The sequence below is a fragment of the Mirounga leonina genome, unplaced genomic scaffold, assembly GCF_011800145.1.
Source record: "Mirounga leonina isolate KUSES-001 unplaced genomic scaffold, KU_Mleo_1.0 Mir_366, whole genome shotgun sequence".
Classification (NCBI taxonomy): domain Eukaryota; kingdom Metazoa; phylum Chordata; class Mammalia; order Carnivora; family Phocidae; genus Mirounga; species Mirounga leonina.
Window position 1 is genome coordinate 16,723,997 of NW_023270709.1, and position 24,764 is coordinate 16,748,760.

Below are 24,764 nucleotides of genomic sequence, written 5' to 3' on the forward strand. Positions count from 1 at the left end.
ACTTCTATATAGCTTGGGGTTTGCTCCTTTTTATGGAGAGCAAGATTTCCATTTGAATACACCTTGCCCCCATGCAGACAACAACCCTCATTCCTACATCAGAGTGTACCCTTGTTAGTCTAAACCTATAAGGGGATCTCCATCCTCCTTATTAGAGTTGAAGGTTGGTCATGTGGGCCTATTCTGGCCAATGAGATGGAAGGGCTAAAGCATCCTGGGGAAGCAGGGGCGTAGCTTTTCTGCAAGAAGTAGAGGCAGCCAGTTCTTTCTCACTAACCCCTTCTCTGGACAGAGTAAAGGAACACTAGCACTAAGGCTACTGGCAGTCATTCTGTGCCCATGAGGACAGCCAGCCTGAGAATCCACTCAACACCGCACACACAGAGATGGAGAGAACATGGGTTCTTATGATCATCACTGAGCCACTGGATGGACCTCTTCTGAGTCACTACATGTCCTTATCACAGAGATCACTTCCACAGTTTCTATTAACTGCCAGTATAAGCACCCAAGCCCCCACCAGTGTCTTCTGATGCTTTGTCCCTAAACCACATCACCCCAGACCTCCCCTGGTGAGGCTCCCGTCACTCGTCAGTTACGTTTCTCAGTGACAGATGAGAAGGCATGGACAATGCTTAATGCATAATGCTTAACACACTAGGCACTGGGTAAACTTAGTGCCAGTTGCTTTGTCTTACTTCTCAGCTTTGAGCTCTCTCTCTCTCCCAGATCCCCACCATTGTTTTTGAAATGCTCTGTGTGATAAAAAACCAGGTCCCAACCGGCCTTTGGATAGTTGGGTGCTTAGAAGCCTCACTACCTATGAGGATGTAACTGGAAACTCCATGCCCCAGAAACACCAGCAAATGAGCAACCTTCCTTATTAGACTGCCACCATGGCTAGTCATAGATACTCTTACTTTTCACAGGATTCAAATATGGTGGCAGAGCATGAACACCAACACAATTATAAGCTCTGTGAAATTTGGTTTTCGATCATTCAGAGCCAAGAGGTTTCACATCTGAGTCATCATTGCCAGTATCAGTCCTCATGTTGCAGATGTGCAGAAAGACTGATTAATACAGAATTCTGATTACTTAATGTTCACAGTATTACTAAAGGAGAGCCCAAGAACTCTGGTCAGCAACTTCTTTTGAAAAAGAGACCACTGGATTTCCCCTCCCCTTTACCCTGAATGTCCTGGTTCTCGGATTTGGCCCATGAGCAGTTGCAATAAATCCTCATTTAGAGCCATGTCTCAAACTTTCTTGAGCTACAACACTGCCCTGCAATGCACTCTTCTATAACGCATCTGGAGAAACCTTCCAATAGTGGTTTTGTTTTTTGGTTTTTTCCTTCTGCTTTTTTGGGTTAAAAGTCACTCAAATTCATGTGAATCTTACAGTAATCTCAGGAGACACTTGGAGATACCTTGAGATAGTGTAAAAACAAATGCTGAAAGTACTAGTTTGAGAACATCAGCCTGGGGGGAAAGCGCCTTCCCCATCTTGCCAGTGACTCACTTTGGTGACTCAGAGCTTGTCACACAAATGCAGAGATCCACAGCGTCTATCTTAGCTCACCGTCCTCTGCCCACCTGGAGGGAAATGAGGGATTCATTACATAAAGTGTACAAAGTGCTTTCAGTCCTTCCAGATACAGTTTATATGAATACAAGGTACTTCCCAGGTGTTAAGGAGCATTCAAATTTAGGGGAGGGAATGGGGGGAAGGAAAGGATAAGGGGTGGGATCTTAACTTTCACAAATGTCTTTAACAAAAACGGAATGTCCCCAACAAAGCCAAGACCTAAGACTTCATAAAATGGAGAAGATTCTGATTATTGTTTTAAGTATCAAAATTTGAAATTTCCTGCAAACTTTAAGGAAAAGAAAGAAAAGAAAAGAAAAGAAAAAATATTGATGTGCCAGTCCAAGCTTCTATTTCATATATATTAAATCCCCTTTTACCCTGGAAGACTGTCAAGTGTCCAGTAATAGTCTAAGATTTACACTTTTATTCCTCTGCCATATAATCACCTCAACTTGGACATTATGCAAATATGTGAAATCTTCAAACATAAAATGAAGCCAAGTTACTCACCGAAGGGAAATCCTATGTTAACCTTCATTACTGCATGCCAAAAATGTCAGGCAAACCCACTCATTTACTAGAACCAAGATAAAACTACCCACCAGTGCTCAGGAGTTCCTTTTCAAGCACATGCAGGGCTAACAAAATACTGAACCTTAAACTCATTTGGAAAATAAGCCTATGAATATCTTCCTTTAGCAAATGCCACTGGGTGACCCCATCTTCAAGTTCAACAGCTGAAACTCAGCTTGCCCCGTTTCCCTTGAGTACTGAGTTCTAAAGGCCACTAGTTTCAATATATTTTGTCAGAAATAACTTTAAGGCTTTAAGGCTTTCCTGAACAGTCACCAAAGCCCTGGTAACAATGTAGTCATTTTAAATTAACATCCTAACTTAAAATAAGTAAACCTGATTTTCGTTTGTGATCAAAATTCATATTGGAACACCTCTGTGGAGGTTAAATCTAGTGCCTTCACCCCAGACAGGGCATTTACTAACAACCAAGAATTGGAACAGAAGGTTTAAGTCCAGATGCCAAAAAACCAAACCTGTTTCTGAAAAGAAAACAGTGTATCTACATTGTCAATCACTCAGAGTTAAACTTACGCCTCCATTAGTCAAAAGAACCAATGGGTAAGTCTTCCTCTTTCAAAAGGTTTTCTTTTCCTGCAAACATCTGCTAAAAGTAGCAACCTGGAAGAAAAATATAAAAAGAGAGAAAATACTATGCGATGGCCAAAAACTAGAAGGGATCAAAATGTCCTTCAATAGGTAAATGTACATCTATGTCATGGAATACTACTCAGGAATAAAAAGGAATCAACTATTAATACACACAACAACTGGGGTGGACTTCAAGGGCATTTTGCTGAATGAGAAAAAAAAGCAAGTCTCAGTAGGTCATGTACTATACAAGGTAAGTTAGATAATATTCTAAATGGCCAAATCACAGAATTGGGGAACAGACTAGTGGTTGTCATGGGGTTGGAGATAGTGGGTGAGTATGATTATAAGCAGGTAGCATGAAGGAGATCTCTGTGGTGATAGAAGAGCTCTGCATGTTGATGGGTACTGGATCTACACATGTGATAGAATGGCATAGAACTTCTCACACGCGTTGTACCAATGTCAATTTCTTGGTTCTGATGTAGTACTCTAATTATGTGACCATGGGGGAGACTTGGTGAAGGGTGCAGGGGACCAGTCGGGGCTATCCTTGCTCTCATTGTAACTTTTGACACATCTATAATTATTCAAAATTTTAAAAAATAAAGAAAAAGAAAAAAAAAAGAATGTGAAAAGAAGTAAAAGAAAGGAGGAAAAAGAAACAACTTGGAGTGAATACTGGCAACTCCAGAGATGAAAGGTGACAGGGAAGATCTGGAAGAAGGGCCAGACAGCAAGAGTAAACAGTAGAGGTTACGGTCAGGCAGGTTGACAACAAGAAACTGGCTGGATAGTTAGTTGCAAATGAACTCAGTGGCCAGAGAAGGGGAAAGATCACTGAACTGTTACCCTTGAATGACAAGGATAGAAATGAGGGAACAAGAGCACGTGGAGTCATTGTGGTGGCAATGGCAACAGGAAGGTCTGGTGGGGAGGGAATGGGATGCACGGGGTGGAGATAGATGTAACAGTGGATATTCCTTAGGATGTGACATACAGCAAATGAAAGAATGACGAGGGAAAATGCCTGACCTAGAAAGAAATATTGGAAAGGAAGACGAGCCATAGAAACCAGTAAGCTGAAAGAGAAGGGGCAATATTCTTGGGCTTGAGCAGAATCACCAACCAAAGAACGATGAGGTGGTCAAAGAATATCACAGGAAGATGAGTCAGAAGGAGAAGAATGACAGGAACCAGGTCTTTGAGAGGGAGACAAATGACGAGCAGCAAAATGCAATGGCCTCTGAGAAGGTGTTCCTTACACGGGTCTGAAACCCAACAACATATCCCGAACTTCCCAAGTTTATTTTAACAAACATCTTTGATAGCCTGGTACATATCAAGTCAAGCATGATTTTCACATCAGAAAATATGACCTTAATGAGTGCCGTTCACGTACAAGTAACACAAAACTGCAGGAGGGTGAATTGCCGTAGGGGAGGAAAGAGTTCACAAGACAGCTTGTGAGCAAACATCATGGAGTCCCCTCGGGCCTGATGCAGGAGACTCTTCAGTGTCTCCAAGAGCATAAACAACCAGTAATATTAAAATCTGAAAACTAAAACAGATCTAAGAATCTGATTCTCAGATCTTAGAACCTGAGATTTAGTGTGGTCATAAAGGAATTCTTACCACACGAGGAAAGCCGCAGTTCATGATCCTTCTGAGAGACACTGGGGAAATTCCAACAAGGGTAGCCCCTAAAAAAAGAGAAGGAAGAAAGATGGTTGGCCACTCCCCGCGGTTGGAGAAATTACAAAACAAACAATCAATCAGTTTCTCTCTCAGCTGCTGGGGAAAATATCAACTCAGAATTCTTTGCAAACATTCACTCAAAAGTGGAGAAAGAATCAATGTCATCCTCTAAAAGTGATGGGACAGGAAGCCATTTATCTCCATGGCCACCAAGCCCAACCTCTAGCTTTGGAGAAAAAGTCAGCAAGTAACCTAAAAATTAAGAAACCCAAAGCATATGGTAAACATTGCCAGATATCATTCTCTGATAAATTATGTTCCATTGGCATTACAAAAATAATCTTCATTTTCCTTAGCAGTTTTACGTGAATCCCTTGCAAGAAGCAAAGATGTGCATTTTAAGGAGGAATGCTCTGATAAAAGCTAAACCTGAGTGCCCAGGGCCTGTGGGTGGCTAATGCCAAGGATTGAGAGAGGTGAGAAACTACAAAAGAATCATGAGTGGTGGGGGAGAGGGAGAAATCACTAACACGTGGACTTTGAGAAACTACTCTGTAGAAAGGCCAACAGATGAGAATAAAATTGAGAAGAGGCATCTCAACAACAAACTGAGACGTGAAGTTTGAGCACTGTGAGATGTAAATCCTCTCTTCAGTTTTCCTTATAAAATCTTCAGTACAGCTTATCTTGACAAGCCCTGAGAAATGTATAGAATTGTCAAATCACTCCATTTTACACCCAAAACAAATATAACATGTTAACTATGCTGGAATTAAAATTTTAAAATTAAAAAATAAAGGGGCACCTAGCTGGATCAGTCAGTGGAGCATGTGACTCTTGATCTCAGGGTCATGAGTCCGAGCCCCATGTTGGGTGTAAAGGTTACTTAAAAACAAAATCTTTTAAAAAATAAAAATTAAAAAAATCAAAAATAATAAAAAATAGAATAGACTAAAGCCTCCAGTACAATCTGCGTTGTGGAGTGAATTCTCATTGAGGGAAACACACAGAAGTGCAGAGCCGTGCTTCAAGGTCAGCACAAGGGCAAAAGCGTAGGTTGCCGTTAGCTTTTTATTAGCTACTCGTTATTTAAGTTAAGAAGAACCTGAGGACACAAAGCCCAAGGGAAGGAAAGAGAGGAGGGGAGATTGTAGGTTGGATCCCTTCTTCTTTTACTAAGTTTTTAAATTCTTGAGTCACTTACTCTTTCTTGGTTTCCAAGCAGGCTCTGTGGGAGAAGTGTGATCACCTAGGGTTTCTAACGTGGGTCTGGTCTCATTCATTCCCTCCACAGCTTCAAGTGGCTTTAAGGATCACAAAGATCCTTTTCAGCTCTGATAGCCTTTTCCTCTCCCGGAATCTCAAAAGCCTCCCCATCCTCCCCAGAAACAAATCTAGATGTCTTTGAAAAGATCACACATACTTGCGTTGTTCTGTTGCTGCTGCTTTCTATGGGTTGCCATCAGATTAGAGTTCTTCTTTTTGTAAAATATGATGGTTAACTATTTTACCAAATAACCAGGTAATCTCTTTACCACTGCCCTTTTTTTTTTTCCAAAAGGGTTGGCCATCCTAGAAAGTGAAAAGATGGAAGGGAGTCTATGTCTTTATCCCTTCGCAAATCATATCACAGAAGCAGACGTGATTATGCTGAATCCAGACCATGAGTTTCTTTTTGTACCAAACAGTAAAATAAAGAACGATGCATGCACGTGAAAGCAAGAGATGATCTCTGTGGTTTCCTCATCAAGCACATCTGTGAAACTGAAGAGGCGGTTTGCTGAGTAGCTTTGTGGCAGGGAGACAGCAGTTTAGGCAGTGTCTCAGGACAAGTCTTGGAGCAAGAAAGACCTGTTCTCCAGTCCTGGCACTGCTCTTGCTGCTGGATACTCAATAAGGTTTCTTCACGACTTGAAAAGTCATTAAAAATAAGAATGAAGTTTGCCTTGCAGAAACAGAGACAAAAATATGAAGCATATCATTCCTTATTCCCAACCACACAAATATTAATTGATATAGAAAAAAATGAATGACACATGAATCTCCAGCTCATCTACTTTTTCTCTCAGTCACTTTTTTTAATGTTGTCCTCTCTCTGCCCCAATTCTGCCTCTTGTTTTTTCCATCCTTCCCTCCCCTGGTGTATAATTATTCATCCAGTTCTCAGAAGAAACAGAGCAATCATAATTTGCTCCAATAATCATGAATGCTCAAGGCTCCCTAAGCCACCTGATGCTAGGTGATGGGACAAGGAGGGATGACAGCCAGGTGTAACCCAGCGTGGATACTTAGGCATGGGCAGCCCATCAGAGCAGATCATTTTTTCCCACTTATCAGAGGGGCCTTATTCTCTTCATTCTCCCACCCAACACCTCCAAAACAGTTTTAGTAAAATATCTTTCATCACGCACTCCCTACTCAAAAACTTGTCACTCATCCAATCCACAAATACCTGTTGATTGTCTCCCCCAGATTCTCCACGATTGTCAATCAAGATGATATTTACTTTATCTCAGCAATTAAAGACTAAGGCAGGTGCTGTGCCCACAGGGCTCCTTGCATGTCAGAGAATGTTCTTCTCTAGTCTCTCTGGCCTTCCCCCGAGCAGTGAAGCAGAAGCCTTGCTTGCAAGAAGCCATCACAAAAGGTTATAGATAAAGAAAACTGCTAGAAACATTTTTAAGACTCTTTTGCTTTTCTATAATTCTTGAGCCAAACTTTTTGCACTAACACTAAAGTCTCTCTCTGGCCTGTGGCCATTCCTCTCCTGTTCTATTTTCTCACCAGATCTGACACTGTTTTGCATCTCCCACAGCTGTGAACACAGCACTTTGCAAATACTTCAGCTCAATGTAGACATACTGTCTTGATTTGATTTCTCCTAGGATCTCAGTAACTCGATTGGCTAGGTTCTTAAGCCTTTGACTCACCTGATGGGTAGGGTTGCCAGATTTGGAAAACAAAACAAACCAGGATGCTCAGTTAAATTTGAATTTCAGATAAATGATGAAAATTTGTATATGTTCTAGGCAATATTTGGAGCATATTTATACTAAAAAAATCATCACTTATCTGAAATTCAAATATAACTTGGGCATCCTACGATTTATCTGGAAACCCTACTGGTGTGTCACCCAAAACTGAGCAAGGGAATATTCCATATAATCAGTTGGTGAAGCTTGGACAACAGAGATGGCTTCTGTGCAGCAAAACTCTGATAATCTCTGACTACAGAAACGACAGAAGGAGAAGGGAGGATATCCCAACACTGGCAACTTAGCCTATATGAATAATCTGTCTGGCAAAGGAGGGCTTTGTTGCATTCTGAGTCAAAGTGGCCAATGGTATTTTAAGTGATCATGCAAGGTGGCGAGGCAGGGAGGTGTGGAGGCAGAAAGTATTGCAAAAGAGTGGTGTACAGCAACCACTGCCCTTCTAAGAAACTGAATTCCACCACACGGGTCCCCTCTGGCCCTGCCTCGTAAACATGTCCTAAATCAAGGGCTAGTGGAGGCAGGGAGTGGAGTGGAGTGGGCTCCCTGGTAAGTCATCACCGCCCACTAAGCCACCCCACTCCCCAGAGTCACAGCCTTGGGTATTTTCAGACAACAACAACAAAAAATAAACACGCATGCCCAGAAGTCAGGAGCACCTCCAGAAATTCGGGGCAAATCCCACAGTATCCAAGAGAGCTGGCAGCCCATTTTCTACCTAGGGAATAAGGGTACTTTTTCCTTTGTAATATGATTTCTTGGCTGGAGTGGAACCATGAGGCACCCTGAGACGCTCTGTAGAAATGCAAGATGATATTGTATTGTATTAATGTCACTTAATGGTAACTGTCAATGATAGTGATGGAATAAATATGGAAAAGGAAATTACTGTAATTGATTGACAGTCTGGAATCTTCGATATTCGACCTAATGAGAGAAACCTATGAGCAGCCACTTCCAGTGCAGGCTGCTATTAATGCAAATTGTATGCACCACACTGGCATGCTGAATTATGCAATGCCGTGTGAATGTCTAATCCATTTCACCAGGCTTGTCTTTATCCAGAAAAAAAATATTTCACTGACATGCTGATTAGTATATTAGGAGAGTTTAAGAAGTTTGGTGCTAAAGTAGGTGCCATCGTGGTGTTATTAATTTAGTTCTGAACAAGACAAACAGCTCTGTGCAGCCATCAAAATCACCACATAAGTCTACAAGATAACTTTGTCAAGACTGATGGGAATTTACAGAAAAGTCTTGTGATATGTGGAAGGAATTAGCAAATAGATAAGGAGCACATCATTTTTCTAGAAAACCACTGTCAAGGACTCAGTACCCATGCAGAACCAGACACCTGCCAAGACATCTACAATGTCTGCATGATCGCTTGCTCAGACGTTCAGAAACTTGTGGAAACTTAGAACAGAACCAGCTGTGGGAGGTCAAGGGAACAACAGGTACAAATCAGGTTTAGGGCCTCCTCTGGGGATTCTATGGAGATTTAAGTACTGCCCAGGCATGATCAACAACAACAGAACACTCCCTATGGGAATATAGTTTATATGGGAAGAAGTCTGTTGTGATAGAAAAGTACATTGCCAATTACCCATTACTTACACATTCCAAGAACTCATAGCTTTGAGAATGCCCTTGCCCTAAGCTCTTTCTTCTGTATGGATCAACTCTTAAAACTTGGACCAATAGAGGAAGTGCCTAATTATGTCTCCCAGAGCTTCCTACCTGGAGGCTCACAGATACCCCAAATGTCCCCATGTTTTAAAGCACAGGGATGGAAGAAAAAGAAAATGCCATGCATCGCAATTTTCCACTAGTGGTCTCGAGATACTCTTAGGTCAGTATATAGATGAACTCTTTACCTAATTGCAAAAAATGTTTTTGAATACCTTTTAGGTACCAGGTACTATCTGCATAGCCTGGACGTACAAACACTGTTCTTGGCCACGTGGTGCTTACAGTCGAGGAGAGGAGGCACATAGGTGGTAGTGATTACCAGCGGGTGGGAAGATTGTCACAAAGGAGCAAACAGGTGTATGCAACAAGAGGGTGGACTCAGTCTGGGGGTGGGGGTGGGCTGGAGAAGGTGTTATTGAGGAAGGGGTGCTTAAGCTAGGACTCCTCAAATGTTTTTATTCTTTTAATGTCAACGAACATGTCCTGATACAACATGTGTTGGAGAAAATACACTTGACAAACTTATAATCTGGTTGTCTTTCTGTATATACAGATGCCCATTTTTCCTTTTCAAGGAAACCAATTTAAATTGAAACATGAGCCAGCCAAGTTAAAGACAATATTAAGTAAATAAGAGTGCAACTGGTACTCAAGTATTCCACAAATTGTGAATTTGGGACACAATTGACTGAAGTCTGGGAAGTCTGTGTGAGGGAAAGGTGACGAGAAAGGTGAGGGGCTGCCTGGGAGGGAAGGGTCTCGGGCAAGAGTTGAAATAACAAAACGAAGGAACAGGAAAGCAAGACAGAAAGTTCTTTCAGTGTGCTTTCCCATATTTTATTGCATTCTTTCACCGATCACCAGTCCCCTGTGGTGTAATGTATTCCGTCAAATTTTCTGTAGAATAATTGAGGCCCTTCCAAGGTTAAGTAAAACACTAGAGGTCACCCAGCAAATTAGCAGCAGAGGTTGTGTTACAACGTGGGCCATCTCTCACCCCGTTGAGAACAACATCTCTCACCTCCAAAGTTCTGAGTGTGGAGCAAGATGGAAAAGGAACTTTATATAAAGCAAACTAAGTAAAACAGAGGTCTTCTAAGAGGAAAATAAAGGCTGCAAATGGCTTAGAAACATAAACAGTGTTTTCATGATTAGATGTTCCTTTGAAATGATTCTGTTTCAAGGTCCTTGTAGAAGCTCGTGGAATATTGTATATCTTTTCAAGGAAGAGGTAAGCCTCTAAAGAGCAAGGATGGCCATGCTGGGGAAGGCTAGGTCCCATTCAGTCCAGTTCTGGCTCTCACAGAGATATGAAAGGGCATTCCATGGAAGGTGGTCTTGTCCTTTTCAATGTCAACTTTATAGCTGGGTTTTCCCCACGTAGGTCCCAATTATCTTAATAACCCATGTAAAGGCAACATGTCAAGCATCACGCATGAGCTCCTCTGAAACCCTAGAGGAATGAGTTCTATTTTCCAGGCTCCACCATTCTGGGGATAATGAACTCCACAAGCTTATTCCTTCCTGTACAAAGAAGAAGAAAGGCTGCTCCAGCCATGACTCTTCCAGGAACCTGTGCACTCTTGTTTCATGGTCGGAGAACAGTCTGGAAAGTCCCACTGCTGTTAAATTCTCTGCCCTACCAGTGCCTTCTCACCTCTCCCACCACACTTCATGGACTCCCACCCACTTCTCTGCCCTATCCCTTCCCATTTCTTCTTTCCTCTCTTCAGGATCCCTAGGCTTTCATGGATTTCGAGCTTCAGGGCTCATTCAGCCAACATTTAAGTGTGAGCACCATCTACGTGCCAGGATCTGCTCTACGTCCTGGGCATACAATCACAGTCCTTGTTCTCATGAAGCTTATATTCCAGTGGAAGGAGACCAAAAATAATGTCATAAGTTTTTTAAAGATTTTTATTGTATTTTATTTATATGAAAGAGAGAGAGCATGAGCAGAGGGAGGATCAGAGGGAGAGGGAGAAACAGATTCCCTGCTGAGCAGGGAGCTGGATGCAGGGCTCAATCCCAAGACCCTGAGATCATGACCCGAGCTGAAGGCAGATGCTTAACCAACTGAGCCACCCAGCTGTGCCTCATAGGTTTTTTAAAAAGTCAAATGCTGATAACGTTATCTACGGAGGAGTATTTTTTTTTTTTAAAGACTGCTGTGAAATTGAGTGAACAAGTGGATAGTTTACAATCTGGAAAGCCTGTCTGAGAAGATCACATCTAAGTTGAGATCTAAACCACCTGAAGAGCAGTAGGGAGACTTCCAGGCAGAGAGAACAGCTCACGCAAAGGCTCCAGCCTACTGGGAAAAGGGGAAAGTTTACAGAATTGAATGAGGGCCAGTCTGGTACAGTAATTCTCAGTGGGGCCATGAAAGGCAAGACTGTGGGGGATTCTTCCATGCATTTAGGGATTTCTAGTATCCCTGGCCTCTCCTCCCACTAAATGCCAATAAAGCACCTGGTTCTAAATACCAAAAATCACCCACCTTCCCCCCACCTGCACCAGTGCTGCCCTAGTTGAGAAGCATTAAAGAACAGCTGGTCAGCAGTGAGAATGTTCAAGGGGCTTTACAATCAGGTATATCAGTTTCCTGTTTAAAGAACAGAAATTTATTTCTTCATGGTTCTAGAGGCTGCCAATCCAAAATCAAGGTGTCAGCAGGGTTTGTTCCTTCTGGGGGCTGTGAGGGAAAAACTGTTCCAGGCCTTTCTCCTGCTTCTGGTGGCCTCAGGCATTCCTTGGGTTGTTGATGACATTCTCCCTATGTTTTCATATTGTCTTCCCTCCATGCATATCTGTCTCTTATCCACATTTCTCTTTTTATAAAGACACCAGTCATATTCGCTATGGCCCACCCTACTGACTTCAACTTGATCATTTGCAAAGATGCTGTTTCCAAATAAGTTCGCATTCACAGCTATAATTGGGACGCCAACACCTTTTGGGGAAGACATAGTTCAACCCATAATGCAGGTTAAGAAATTTGGATTTTATTTTATTTTATGAAATCCTTTAGAGGATTTTAAGCAACTGCATGATAGGATCTGATTTCTGCTTTCAGAAGCCATATATATATATATATATATATATATGGTGAATTATTTGGGACAAGAGTAGAAGCAGGGACACCAGTTAGCACAGAAATTCAGGTAAGAGATCAGGCTGGCTTGGGAGGTGTTCTGATACCTGTAGTCAGGTATATACAGCATTTGGCCAGGTGACCTCTCAAAGAACTACACCAGGAAATGGACTAACACTCCCCTGGAGAACTTCTGCTCAGTGAGCAAAAGCTATCTGGAGACAGTCCACCAAAAGAAGTAAATTGGAGCCTGAAGACCATCAGCCTTCAGATCGAGACCAGAAAAATGCTTTGGACAGGTTTTTGAGTACAGAGGGCAAAACTGGACCATCTCTCAAGTGCCCTTGCATCTGCAGGGGTGGATGGTGCTGACAATTTCCACACGGTTAAGTCAACACAAGATACTGCCAACTTCAGTGGGTCAGGCCATGAGAAGCCAATAGTGCCCTCCGTCCCCATCACTCCCTTCCTCCCTCCTGTCCATGATGGTGCTCGCTAGGACGGAACCCGGCCACTTTCTTTTCAGAGTTGTCCGGATACACATCCCTTCCAATAAATTAGTATTTCCATCTCAGTGAACAAAAACAAGTTAATGCACCAACAGCGTGGGCTACCTTCCAGGGTTTGTCTGCTGACAGATTAAAAAGTATGTCAACATGGCTTTATATTAACAAATATTGCAAAGCAGAAGCCTCTGTTTGTTTTATTTTGCTTTGTTTTCCTGGTTTCATAGTAATGTCAGTGGATCCACGCCTGCGCCCACGCAAAGGTAGACAGACCATGGTAGGTCAAGGCCGGGACCTTGATATGTCAAAGTGTCAGCAAATGGCCAGAGTCAGTCTCTCACTCCTGCCAAATGAATCAGCCAGGAGAGCACCCACAAGGTGAGTGGGTGGGCAGTGTCTTTACCCTGCAGTTTGGGTGCCTAAATGCACTTTTAAGAGACTGAATTCTAATTTTCATATCAAAGGAGGAGAAAATGGTGATGGAAGAGAGCTGAAGGACGGGAGAACCATTTAACAACTTTTCAAGAAAGTTTTAAAAAATAAAAAAGAAGAAACGGGGGAAAGGCATCTTTCAATTCTTTAAAAAAGGCACTAACTCTGGACTTTTTGTCACCCTCCATCCCCAGTGGCTTACAAATAGTGCTTAACAGTTGACCTTGACCGAAGGTCACCGGACTGGCCGGGGTCCAGGGCTACTCTAGAGCAGGGGACAGCCAACCACAGCCAACCACGGCCCACCACCTGCTTTTATACATCCCACGAGCTAAGAATGGTTCACATAGCTTTTAATGGTTGGAAAAAAATCAAAAGAATCATATTTTGTAACACATGGATGCATTTCATGACACACGAAAATTAAAATTATGTGAAATTCAAGTCTCCGTGTCCGTAGATAAAGTTTTATTGAAACACAGCCACGTTCATTTATCTACATATTAACTCTGGCTGTTTTCATGATACAGCAGCAACATTAAGTAATGTCAGAGACCACATGGCCTGCAACATCTAAAATGTTGACTGTCTGCCCCTTTACAAAAAAAGTTTGCCAATTCCTGCTCAAGAGTTTTAAGGAAGAAGCATACTGGATCTTGTTCCATGGTCTCAGATAACTGTCCTAAACCTCTGTGAATTACTGTTCTATTCATTTGAGGATATATATGGAGCTCCTAGTCCTGGTCCTGGAGGTAAGACTGCGAACAGTAACAGACAGTCCTGCTCTCAGAGCTCAGAGTCCAGTAGCAGAGCAGGTGTTAAGCAGAGTCATGCAAATGCAGCGTGCTAAACATGATAACCGGGCCAAGTGCTCTACACAGGAGGTACGGGGAGCTATAAACACACAAAAGAGGTGAATTGACCTCCTGTTCCACAATATCAAGTAAGATATGCCCAGGTTAGATTAATGATTGACTGGGGGTTTATAGGAAATGGTGAAGTTGACAAGAAGGGGAAGAGAAAGGTCACCTATTTCAATTTCTTACACACACCCTTCTTACTTTCCTCTACCCTTTACTGAACCTCTGCCTGGGATGGAGTGGCAGAAACACAGAATATGAGGTGAGCGAGGAACAAGGTAAGGTGAGCAATTTGGTTGGGGCCAAGCCATGCAGATACCCTGAGGCCATGTGAAGGATTTTGTCTTTAAGAGCAGTGGGAAGGGGCGCCTGGGTGGCTCAGTCGGGTAAGCGTCTGCCTTTGGCTCAGGTCATGATCCCAGGGTCCTGGGATTGAGCCCCGCATTGGGCTCCCTGCTCAGTGGGGAGTCTGCTTCTCTCTCTCTCCCTCTGCCCCTACCCCCTGCTCATGCTCTCTCCTTCAAATAAATAAATAATCTTAAAAAAAAAAAATAGAGCAGTGGGAAGTTGTACAAGGGCATTCTCAGCAGCAGGGTCCCCTTCGCAAAACTCTGGAAGCAACCAAAGACCCACCCACTGGAGAAGAGATAAATGATGGCATATTCACAAAGTGGAATATTACAAAGTAGTTAAAACAAGTCTACTATGACTACCTGCAATAATATCGATGCATCTCAGCCACCTATTATTAAAGGAAAAAAACAAGTCTCAGAAGATAACACAGGGATGATAAACTTTTCATAACGTTTAAGGTAACTAAAATCTAACAGGACACTTTTTAGGAATACATTTATAAAATAAAACTGTATTTAAATAAAGCAAGGAATAATTAAATACAAGGCTCGGAATAGTGAGTTGGCAGCGTTGCGGGAATGGGGCTCCACGCATAAGTAGACAAACGTTCTTGTTAATGTTCCAGTTTTTGTGGGCAATGGATTCATAAGTTTTTATAATATTAAAAATGTTTAAACTGCAATGAGAAGCCATTAAAGCAATTCATAACAGAGGGTGACGCAGTCTGATTTGCAATTCAAACAATCTCTCTGGCTACAGTGAGGAGACTAATTTGGAACAGGGCAAGAGTGGAAGCAGGCAGACCAGCCAGGGGCGAGGGTAAGCAAAGCAGTAAGGCTATGCTCAGACCAGGGACATGGTGGCAGAGATGGTCAGTGGCATCCCTTTGCTCAAAGTGACTTGCCATGTAAGGCATCAGTATTCAACAAACTCAACACTTCATTAAATAGATGGTAGAAAAGGCAAAAGGGCAAGAACCTAAATCAGGACAGTGCCTTTTACCAACAGATTTCCAAGCCTACCCATTGGAAAAACAAGTTATCAGATGAATAAACCTAGCCCACATCTGAATGAGGATCCAGAGATCATCAGAAACATCGGTGAGGCCTAGGTTAAGAAACCTCATAGAAAAGCCTCTTATCTCCTGGAAAAATAAATAAGAGAAACACAATAAGCTGCCCTCAAACAGTGTCGCCCACCCTTCCTTGGAAGTTTTCTCCCCTCACTCGTACTGTACCAACCTCCTACCTCCACAAACGTACTTGAAATTCTCCGAAGTACCAGTTCTGGGAAACTAATATCCCAGTTAGCATGTTTAGCTTGGCTAGCTGCTCATGTGTAAATGCAACTTGATATACAAGGATCAAGGTTAAAGTCCAGCCAAGGCAAGTGACGAGTGTGTTACTTAGACTCAAGGGAATGCTTTGCACAATTAATTGGGGCTGCTATCTTTGTTAGACCACTGTCGCGACTTCAAAAGGCAATGAGTTGTGGGCCTCGTCTAGCTCTCACCTGTTCCTCACTGTGACCAGCACAGTGAAGGAAGGGACCCTTACTGGCTAAGGGACCTGGGCACCAACCAATGAATCTGACAATACCAGGCCCAGAAAGACCCTCCGTAAGTGTTGGTCACCCATCCCTAAGAGGCCATCTCAAAACACATCTACCTCCCTTAGGAATACTCTGTTCTCTGCATCATTATCAAATGGTCCAAAATAACCTCAACTCCTATCCCAACTTGTTTCATTTTCTCTACAGACTCAGAACCCAGAACAGAAACAGAAGCCAGAGGCAACTATTTTTGGAAGTGATGGACACCTGTGTTTACCCCCCAGTGTGTTCCCTGCAGTCACCTGCTGAGTTGAGGACAGGTCTTCTCCTCTGCAATGCTGAGTGGCTTCTTTTTGTTTTCCCTTCTGCTTGGTTTTGTTTTGTTTTGTTTTGTTTTTTTGATCTGATTCCTTCTTGGTGATTACACTTGTAAATCAAACAGCTTAAAGGAAAAACGAAAGAAAGATAACAGGTCAACCATCCTTTCTCCAGCATACCCCACTCCCTTAATCAATAGACCCTTCCCTTCTTCCCCATCCCCAAGAAATAACAATGACATCATTGACAAAGCAGTTTGCACACTGTCGAGCTTTAAAGGCTTACAAGTGAGTTTTCTGACTCTGGGGACTCTAAGATAAGAATCTGCCCCTCAGATGAGATGAATGATAGTAATGGTAATGTTTTCAAACCGCAGGAACAACAAAGGATGTGAAAGCCCGACAGAAGACCAGATTTTCAGAAATGCGGAGGGTTCGTTCAGACAGCCTCCCACAGGCATACTCCAGTGATGCAGGGGATGCAGGTGTCACTCAAGAGCTTCCTGAGCACACGTTGACGGGCCTGGAGAAATGGAAATTATGCACTCTGGAAACCCTGGTGACATTACAGTTACGTCGTTCACATTGAAAGGTGAACAGATCTGCCCCAAGTAACAGATAAACATATTGACATGGATTGTAAATCACAGTGCTGCAGAGCTGGAAGGGGTCAAGAGCTCATCTAACCAAACTCGCTCATGGTACAGAAAAGGAAACTGAGGCCCAGACATCCAAGTGGCCAGCCCAGCTGCACCCGGGGTCAGACTGGGGCTCAAGTGCGGCTTTCTTGGTGCCTAGTACAGTCCGCTTTTCTTACAAGCCCCCATACGCCTCTGAACTTGAGTGGAATGATTCTGTTATCTTATAACAGACAGAAAGCAGTGAGGGAAACAAGATGGGGGAAAAAAAAAAGAAATTGAAACAGAGAGGAAAGAATGGAAGAGATAGAGAGTGACAGACATTACAGGAGGGACTCTCTGTCTGCCCCTATCTGTCTTTATCTTTCTCTGTATCTGTCTGATCCTATTCTCTTCTGTAACCTGTCTCTATCCTGTCTCCCACATGCTGGCTCCTGAAAGAGCACAGCATTATTTAATTTATCCTAAGTACTTTTAAAGAAGGCTTGCAAGTGAGCGAAATGCTGGTGGCCTGGAAGCAGTCAGAAGGAATTTTCCAGAACTTTTGCACCATGGGCTTGGGGTGGGCACCCTCCCCCCTCCACTGCCAATGAGGAAGTGAGATCCCATCACGTACACCTCCAACTGTGGCTCATGGGCATCACCTGAAATGGTTAAAAATGCAGAATCTTGGGGGTGCCTGAGTGGCTCAGTCAGTTAAGCGTCCAACTCTTGATTTTGGCTCAGAGTCATGAGATCAAGCCCTGCATCAGGCTCCACACTCAGCGGGGAGTCTGCTTGAGATTCTCTCTCTCTGCCCCTCCCCCTGCTCACACTCTTTCTCCCTCAAACAAATAAATCCTTTTTTAAAAATGCAGAATCTTGGACCCACACATACACCTGAGGGATCCCAGTCTGCATTTTAACAAGATGTCCTAATGACTGATCGATTCACATGCACATTAAAGTATGAGAAGCAACAATGTCTAAAACATTGGAAATTCTTCTTCTCAAGCATGCCTCCTTCAGTCACAAACTTTCTTTTAGGCCCAGGGAGGAAGATATGTCAGAGAGTTTAAAGACTGAGTAAGATTTGCACAGTTTTTTAAATGCTAAAACCCATCCTGGGATAAGCCTGGGGAACACACACATTCACTTTAAATAGTTAATTCCAAAGCAGTTGAGGTTTGGTCTTTCCACGCTGGTTGTCATCTGTGACAAATTCACAAGAATTCCTATAACAGGTTGGGTTTTGCAAAGTCCAGGGGGAATGTAGATTTCCAATTTTTCCAGCCTCTCCTAAATCAGGAAAGTATAAACAGCAGGAAGGATTTAAGTATTTTGAACTTGCCAAATTCCATAGTAAAGCACATCTCCTCCCATGCCTTGCTGGAAAGGGGAGATTGGAATGGGACAAAGCTGGAAGATGTGGATGATTCCACTGCTTTGAAAAGGCAGGCATGGGGCCCCTGGGTGGCTCAGTTGCTTAAGCACCTGCCTCCGGCTCAGGTCATGATCCCAGGGTCCTGAGATCGAGCCCCGTGTTGGGTTTCCTGCTCAGCGAGGAGTCTGCTTCTCCCTCTTCCTCTTCCACTCTCACTCATACTCACTCTCTCTTTATCTCAAATAAATAAAATATTTTTTAAAAAGAAAGGAAAGGAAAGGGAAAGGCAAGGCAAGGCAAGGCAACCTTGACACCAAGGTTTCTAATGAGCACCCTCGTGGCAAGATAACAATAAAAAATTAGCGGGAGAAAATTTTCAGGTGTCAGTTCCAATTGCAGAGTAACAGGCAAGGAATAAGAACTTTCTTATGTAAAAGCATTTCCAACTTTGAAGCTGGTGAGGTAATATTGACTTATATCTTTATTTTTCCCAAGTGCAATGTCATCCCATGGGTCATGTTGACACCAACAAGGATTTCTTGTTAAATAATCCCTTTGCCAACATCGGAGAATAGCCTTGCCCTTTGATCTAAACAGATAGGATCTCGAGAGTTACCCTGCTTACACATCTCTAGTTAGGCAGCTCACAATAAGATTCCTGAAGGAAGAACGAGGAGAAGAAAAGTACACACAAAAGTAGAATGAGTGAGCTCAGAAAAAGGGGAGAGAGAACAAATTCTAGAATGTGCATCCTATGAATAGACACTGAGAATGTGCAGTGTGTGTAAAGCACTCTACACCATTCACAGATTTTATTTAATCTGCAGATTTTGCCAATCATGTTCATATTTATAGCCGTATGCAACTCTTCGTAACTCAAAATCTAAAACAAAGGCCAAAACTCTACCCCAGAGAATCTGAATTCTGTCGCTTTTCCTTCTTTCTACACACACACACACGCAAGCCATGAAACCCTCCTGTGCCCACACGACATTAACATCGTGTCACACCTCTGCCCGCACAATGATCTCAGCCACCAAGACCGAAAGCAAGCCTCACTCCCACACTGGATTCCCCCTTGTCACTCAGAGGGATGTTAAGCTTGGCTTCAGGATTGGAAATGCTCAGGGTTTCGAGAAAATGAAAAGTTTCCGGAGTGAAGCAAAACTCCAAAGTGACCCACTTGACACACACACACTCATGCTCCCCTATGTTTCCTATGCCTTCAAAAAATACTTTTCTTTCTTTTTATTGGACTTTGAATTCAGCGCCACAAGACTGAAAGTCTGACGATGTTCCGATCTGCTCCTATTTGAGCTGGCTCCGCCCAACACCGGTAAATTGCAGGTCAGTTCCCGCTGTAAAGATCAGCAAACCTGAGCTGAGTCTTCTTTTCATCCTGGGCAAGTTGAGTGCAGGTAGGACCCAGTCCTAAAGATTTGGGATATCTTGTCTCTTTGGAAGTTTGGGGAACACAGAGTGGGAAAATACTTTAAAATAAGGAAATCAGCCCTGGGAAATGGAAGGCAAGGCAGGGAAGGGAGCGTTGGGCTCACCGCCATTGTGCAAATGTGTTTTCAAAACCAATTACATCGCAGTGATGAGGCAGTGTATCTGCTCCCGGACCAGACTGCGGACACCAGCAAGCTGGGTGCAGCTTCCCTGCACACGCCACATCCTGGGGAGCCAGAGGACAGTTGTCTGTAGAAGATTCTTGACGGAAGAGAGGATTTCTTTTAAAAAGGACATCTTTTATTTTCCCATCTGTTTCTTCTCACAGTACAGTGTGGGGGCAAATCAGGTCTTAGAACATTCTGCAGGATAATTTGGCACTTTCCTTCTATAAGCTTGAAGATGGAAACAGAAAAGGGTTCGCTGTTACTACCTCTTTCACCACGAAGGACAGGACTGCAGGGAACACCACCACCCCACACCTACGTCTATGTAAGAACCCGTTATAAATAGACAGGGGGGGCGGTGAAAGACTTTTGAAGGGGAAAAAAAGGACACCCTCCCCCAAAGAAAAGGGTGTTAATTAAACTTGTTTTCAAAAACTGCAAATCCTTATATCTGCTCAAAGCAAACGAGGCATTAATGCCCCAAAGACCGTTGTGTCCCGTTGCACAGAACTTCCTAAATGGTGCACACAGCCACTGTGTCTTTTGAAATGGTGGGGTTTGGCCCCTCAAGTTCAAGCTACTGGGGACACGGTATGAGGTTACCATGGCCCCACGGTCACAAACAACTTGAAACTTTTATATGAGTCCAAGAAAGAAGGAGGAAAAAGCAAAACACAAAAACAAAGAGACTTTTTTTTTCCCAGCTGTTAAAAAAATGAACTGTCCCTGCTCCTGGCCTTTCTCCACAGCTCACATTAGCCAGCCTCAGAGGGGTGAGCTTCCTGAATGGAGAGGTAATCAAGCAGATGGTGTGCTGGCTGGCATGGAGCTCAAGCCACCAAAGGAGCCATGCAAACTCCATCATCACCATCTCGTGCTCCCTGTCTGATCCCCAGCTGCTCATCTCCCCTCCTTCCTCCTCTCCTGCAAAACTCCAGGGTACCAGAAGCAACACCAGCCACAAGCCCAGTCCAATTTTTTGTTTCCAAATATAGTGCTGAAGAGAAGTGGGAAATGAAATCATTGACAGCAAATTGCCCTCGGGAGGGAGTAACTAATTCTATGCCATGCTTTGTACCACCAGGTAAAGGGGTAGGGAAATGGGTGTAAACGAGAAGTAGGGATTTGCTTAAATGGATAGGTTAAGCTTTCCAGATGGTGTCAAGGCAAATACCTTGACAGAAATTAAAAAGTTCAATGTTGACAATCAAAATGATATGAAAATTTTAAATCCATATGACATTCGATCCTAATTAGATCTAACATCTAATTATTGAGTTAATATAATTTAAAAAGCTTCATTTAAAAAATGTGGAAACCTAAGTGTGATTTGGAGGGGGCTGGGGAAGGGGTAGCCAACTAAAAGCCAGGACATTTTTGTAGAACAATAGAGCTTTTGAGCTGGATTTCTTAGAAAGTCCTTCTACCTTGCTCTCCATTCAGTACATGTGAGCCTCACCCTCCCCAAGGGGTGCTGACCCCACCAGGAAGGGGCTTCCAGAAGGTCCAGGGTTTCCTGAAGCTAGACCTGACTGAGGAGAGGCAGCTATTCGCAGAACTTTGCAGGCTACCAGGGCAATGGGCTGAATGTCTTTGTCCCCCAAAATTCAGATGTTGAAGCCCTAACCCCCAGCATGGAGGTGGGGGCTTTGGGAGGTGATTAGCTTGAGATTAGTTCATGAGAAGAGTAAGACCCCCATGATGGGATTAGTGGTTTTATAGGAAGAGGACAGATTCTCTCTCCTTCTGTCTCTCTCTCTCTCTCCCCTCCACCACCAAGGAAAGACCATGTGAGGACATGGCTAATGGCAGTCATCTACAAACCAAGAAGAAAGCCCTCACCAAGACCCAGATCTGCTGGCCCCTTGATCTTGCACTTCCAGCCTCCAGACCCGTGAAAAGCAAATCTCTCTTGTTTAAGCACCTGAGTCTGGTACTTTGGTACTTTGTTGTGGTAGCCTGAGCAGACGAAGTGACATCCAACTCTGTCCCTCCCGCAACAGCCAGCTAGCCTCTCCAGGAGGTCACCTTCCTCTGCCGCTAAAAAGAATCCCTGCCTGGGCGCCTGGATGGCTCAGTTGGTTAAGCAACTGCCTTCGGCTCAGGTCATGATCCTGGAGTCCCGGGATCGAGTCCTGCATCGGGCTCCCTGCTCAGTGGGGAGTCTGCTTCTCCCTCTGACCCTCCCCCCTCTCATGCTCTCTCTATCTCATTCTCTCTCAAATAAATAAATAAAATCTTTAAAAAAAAAAAAAAAGAATCCCTGCCTTACCCCGGAGGACTGATCTTCTCTTCCTTCCTTCTAAAGATCATGGGATTAAGCTTCTGACTTCTGGGAGGGAAATACAGGAGCAAAAAGAGTGTGTGTGTGTGTGTGTGTACGTTGCTCAGAGGACAGCCTCTCTTTCAAAGACCAACTAGAAAAATACAACAGCTACAGGTAGGTTTTCAAGAACATCATTCCAGAGAGAGGCGTGCTCTGTGCTTCTTTCCAACTGTGCTTGGCCTCCTCGCACTCCATCTCTCTATCACGTGCGCTGTGTCTGGTTCTTATAAATATCCCCCTTGAAGAGGGTGAAAAGGTCATTCTGATTCACATCGGCAAAAACAAGGGGGCATTTGGTTGAGCTTGTCTCCATCAGTGATATATTTTCAAGACTTCCTAGCAACCAGAAGCCTTTGGTATTGGAGTGAAATGTTTTAGAACACGGAGACACAAAAAAACACCAAGTCTGAGCACAGCCAGACACACAAGTCTCTTGCCCTTGACGTTGCAGTTACTTTCATGGAAGTTAGTGTGGCGAGCTGGCAGGGCTGACAGCAGAAGAACAGAGACCAGGCCGAGATGGTCTTTTTCACACTCCGTTTCCCTCTACCTGCCCCAAAATATGGCCCATCTCCACACAGCCTAGAGAGTTCAGCTCTAGACTGCACCAAGTGATAAGCCTTCCTTTCCCCCAAGCTTTCCCAAAGGTCAAAAGCATCATGAAGGATGCTATTATGATTAAACCAACAGCGGTCATCTCCCACAGGCTGCAGTAGAATGTACAAGAAAAAGGAAGTGGGATGGCAGAGGAGGAGGTTCAAAGAAAATCCTGGAGACGAGTTAAGGGCTGAGGAATGTGGTGAGGTGGGCGTAAGGCCCCTGCTCTCCAGCGGAAGAGAGGAGAAGGCTCTCTGGGCAGATGGGGAGCCTGGGGGGAAGGGAGATTAAAAACTTGGGTCATCCCAAGTTTCAGGAATGTACCCAGGAGGGACAAGGGAGAAGATGGAGTTCCACAAACGGGGAAACGTATGTCTCCTGTGTTCTTCCAGACAGCCGTACCCCTGGACAGGAGGGCCCTCAGGCAAGGTCCTGCTGCCCAGATGGGCCTGAAGAGTGGCTGACCCAGATGTTTATCAGGGCGGATCAGCTGGGAAGAGCTCAAAGCAGGACAAGGAACTCCAGGACACGGACTGAGGACTGCTCGTCTTATACCCACAGCATCGTGTCCAGCCCTTCACGAGCCTACAGCTCTTGGGCACTCTCACTCCCCCTTCTCTATAGCTTGGCCCCCCACCCCCTTCATGGGTGGTCTCCACACCACACCCTGCCTGTCTTTGCCCTCCCGTAACATCCCTCACTGCCTAGTTCCCTCTACCTGCTGCCCCTACTGAAGACCCCCACTAGGGGCTCAAACTCCTGCTCTGTCCTCCAAGCTGAGTATGCAAGAAGGCCCTTGTTTCTGCCTCACAGGTAACCCTGGAAGGCACTCAGGAAATGAGCTCTTACTGCCCCTTCTCCCTGGATGGGCTTTGTCTCTGCGACCCTCTAGCCTCTGGGGACTCCACCCACTGATCCATGGAGAGGCTGGGGTCTGCACATCCCCTCCCAGACCCAGCTCTTTTGCTTCCAAAGATGACTGGGGTGGTGGTCGCCGGTCTCCAGATGTTTCTTGACTTGTTGGTCTTCATCACACAACTCTGATGGACACCTAAGGAATCCCTTCCTGGTGGGTCAGTTTACCCCTTTCTTTAACCTTAGATGTGGGACACTGATGGATATAATCACACTTGACAGCTCTGGGCACAACATCATCTTTGGTCTATAGATGGGGCCTTCTCTCAACTTCCTGGCTTTGGTTTTATCTATGCCCTCCATCCCCATGCGTTACTCCATTGGCTCTGCCCCACAGGCAATTCTTCTGATGTGGTCTACAGCCATCTTTGTGTCTGTGCATTCTCTTGCACAGTGTTTATTGCTCTTTGGTGTGTGTATATTTTCAACTTGCACAAATGGTTGGTGTTTCACATTTTATTCTAAATCTTACTTTTTTCCACCAGCACTTTTTTTAAAGAGAATCCATCCTGCTTTCACATTTAGCGCATTGCTTTGAATTACTGCATGGCCCGTACATAGATGACCTCCATCTACCCGTCTTACTGGTAACTCTGCAGATAGACAGGAGTCTCTAACTCCCTAACAACACAATAGTAAGGCAACATACGAATACAAATGTCTTCGTATATTTTCCTGTCCGAACCAGGGTAAAACTTTCTCTGGGATATATACCTCGCTATGGAATATCTGCATCACAGTTTACACAGATACTTAATGTACCTCAGTAATGCCAGATTACTCATGAAAACAGCTACCTGGCAGTCAGGCTCAACCAGCAGGGCACAAGGGAATATTCTAGATAATCCATTCTCCACCACCCGTTGACATCACTGAGTTTTCTAATGTTTTCCAGCCTAAGGTGGGGTAAAGCGAAATCTCAGTGTTCGGATCTGCATTTCTCTGGTTGTTAGTACAGATGAGCATTTCTCTACATGTTCGTTGTCTTTTAGGTTTTCTCCTTCCTAACATGTCTGTTTATATCTTTTGTTCGTTTTTCCATTGGAGTTGAT

General features: G+C 43.9%; 1 long non-coding RNA gene across 1 annotated transcript; it reads right to left on the reverse strand.

The window, feature by feature from the left end:
* Positions 1–2,717: 2,717 nt before the first annotated feature.
* Positions 2,718–5,964, reverse strand: LOC118027282. Its single transcript, XR_004683789.1, has 3 exons — positions 5,879–5,964; positions 4,393–4,460; positions 2,718–2,787 (listed from the first exon to the last, which is right to left on the reverse strand). It is a non-coding gene; the product is annotated as an uncharacterized LOC118027282 (long non-coding RNA).
* Positions 5,965–24,764: the final 18,800 nt, after the last annotated feature.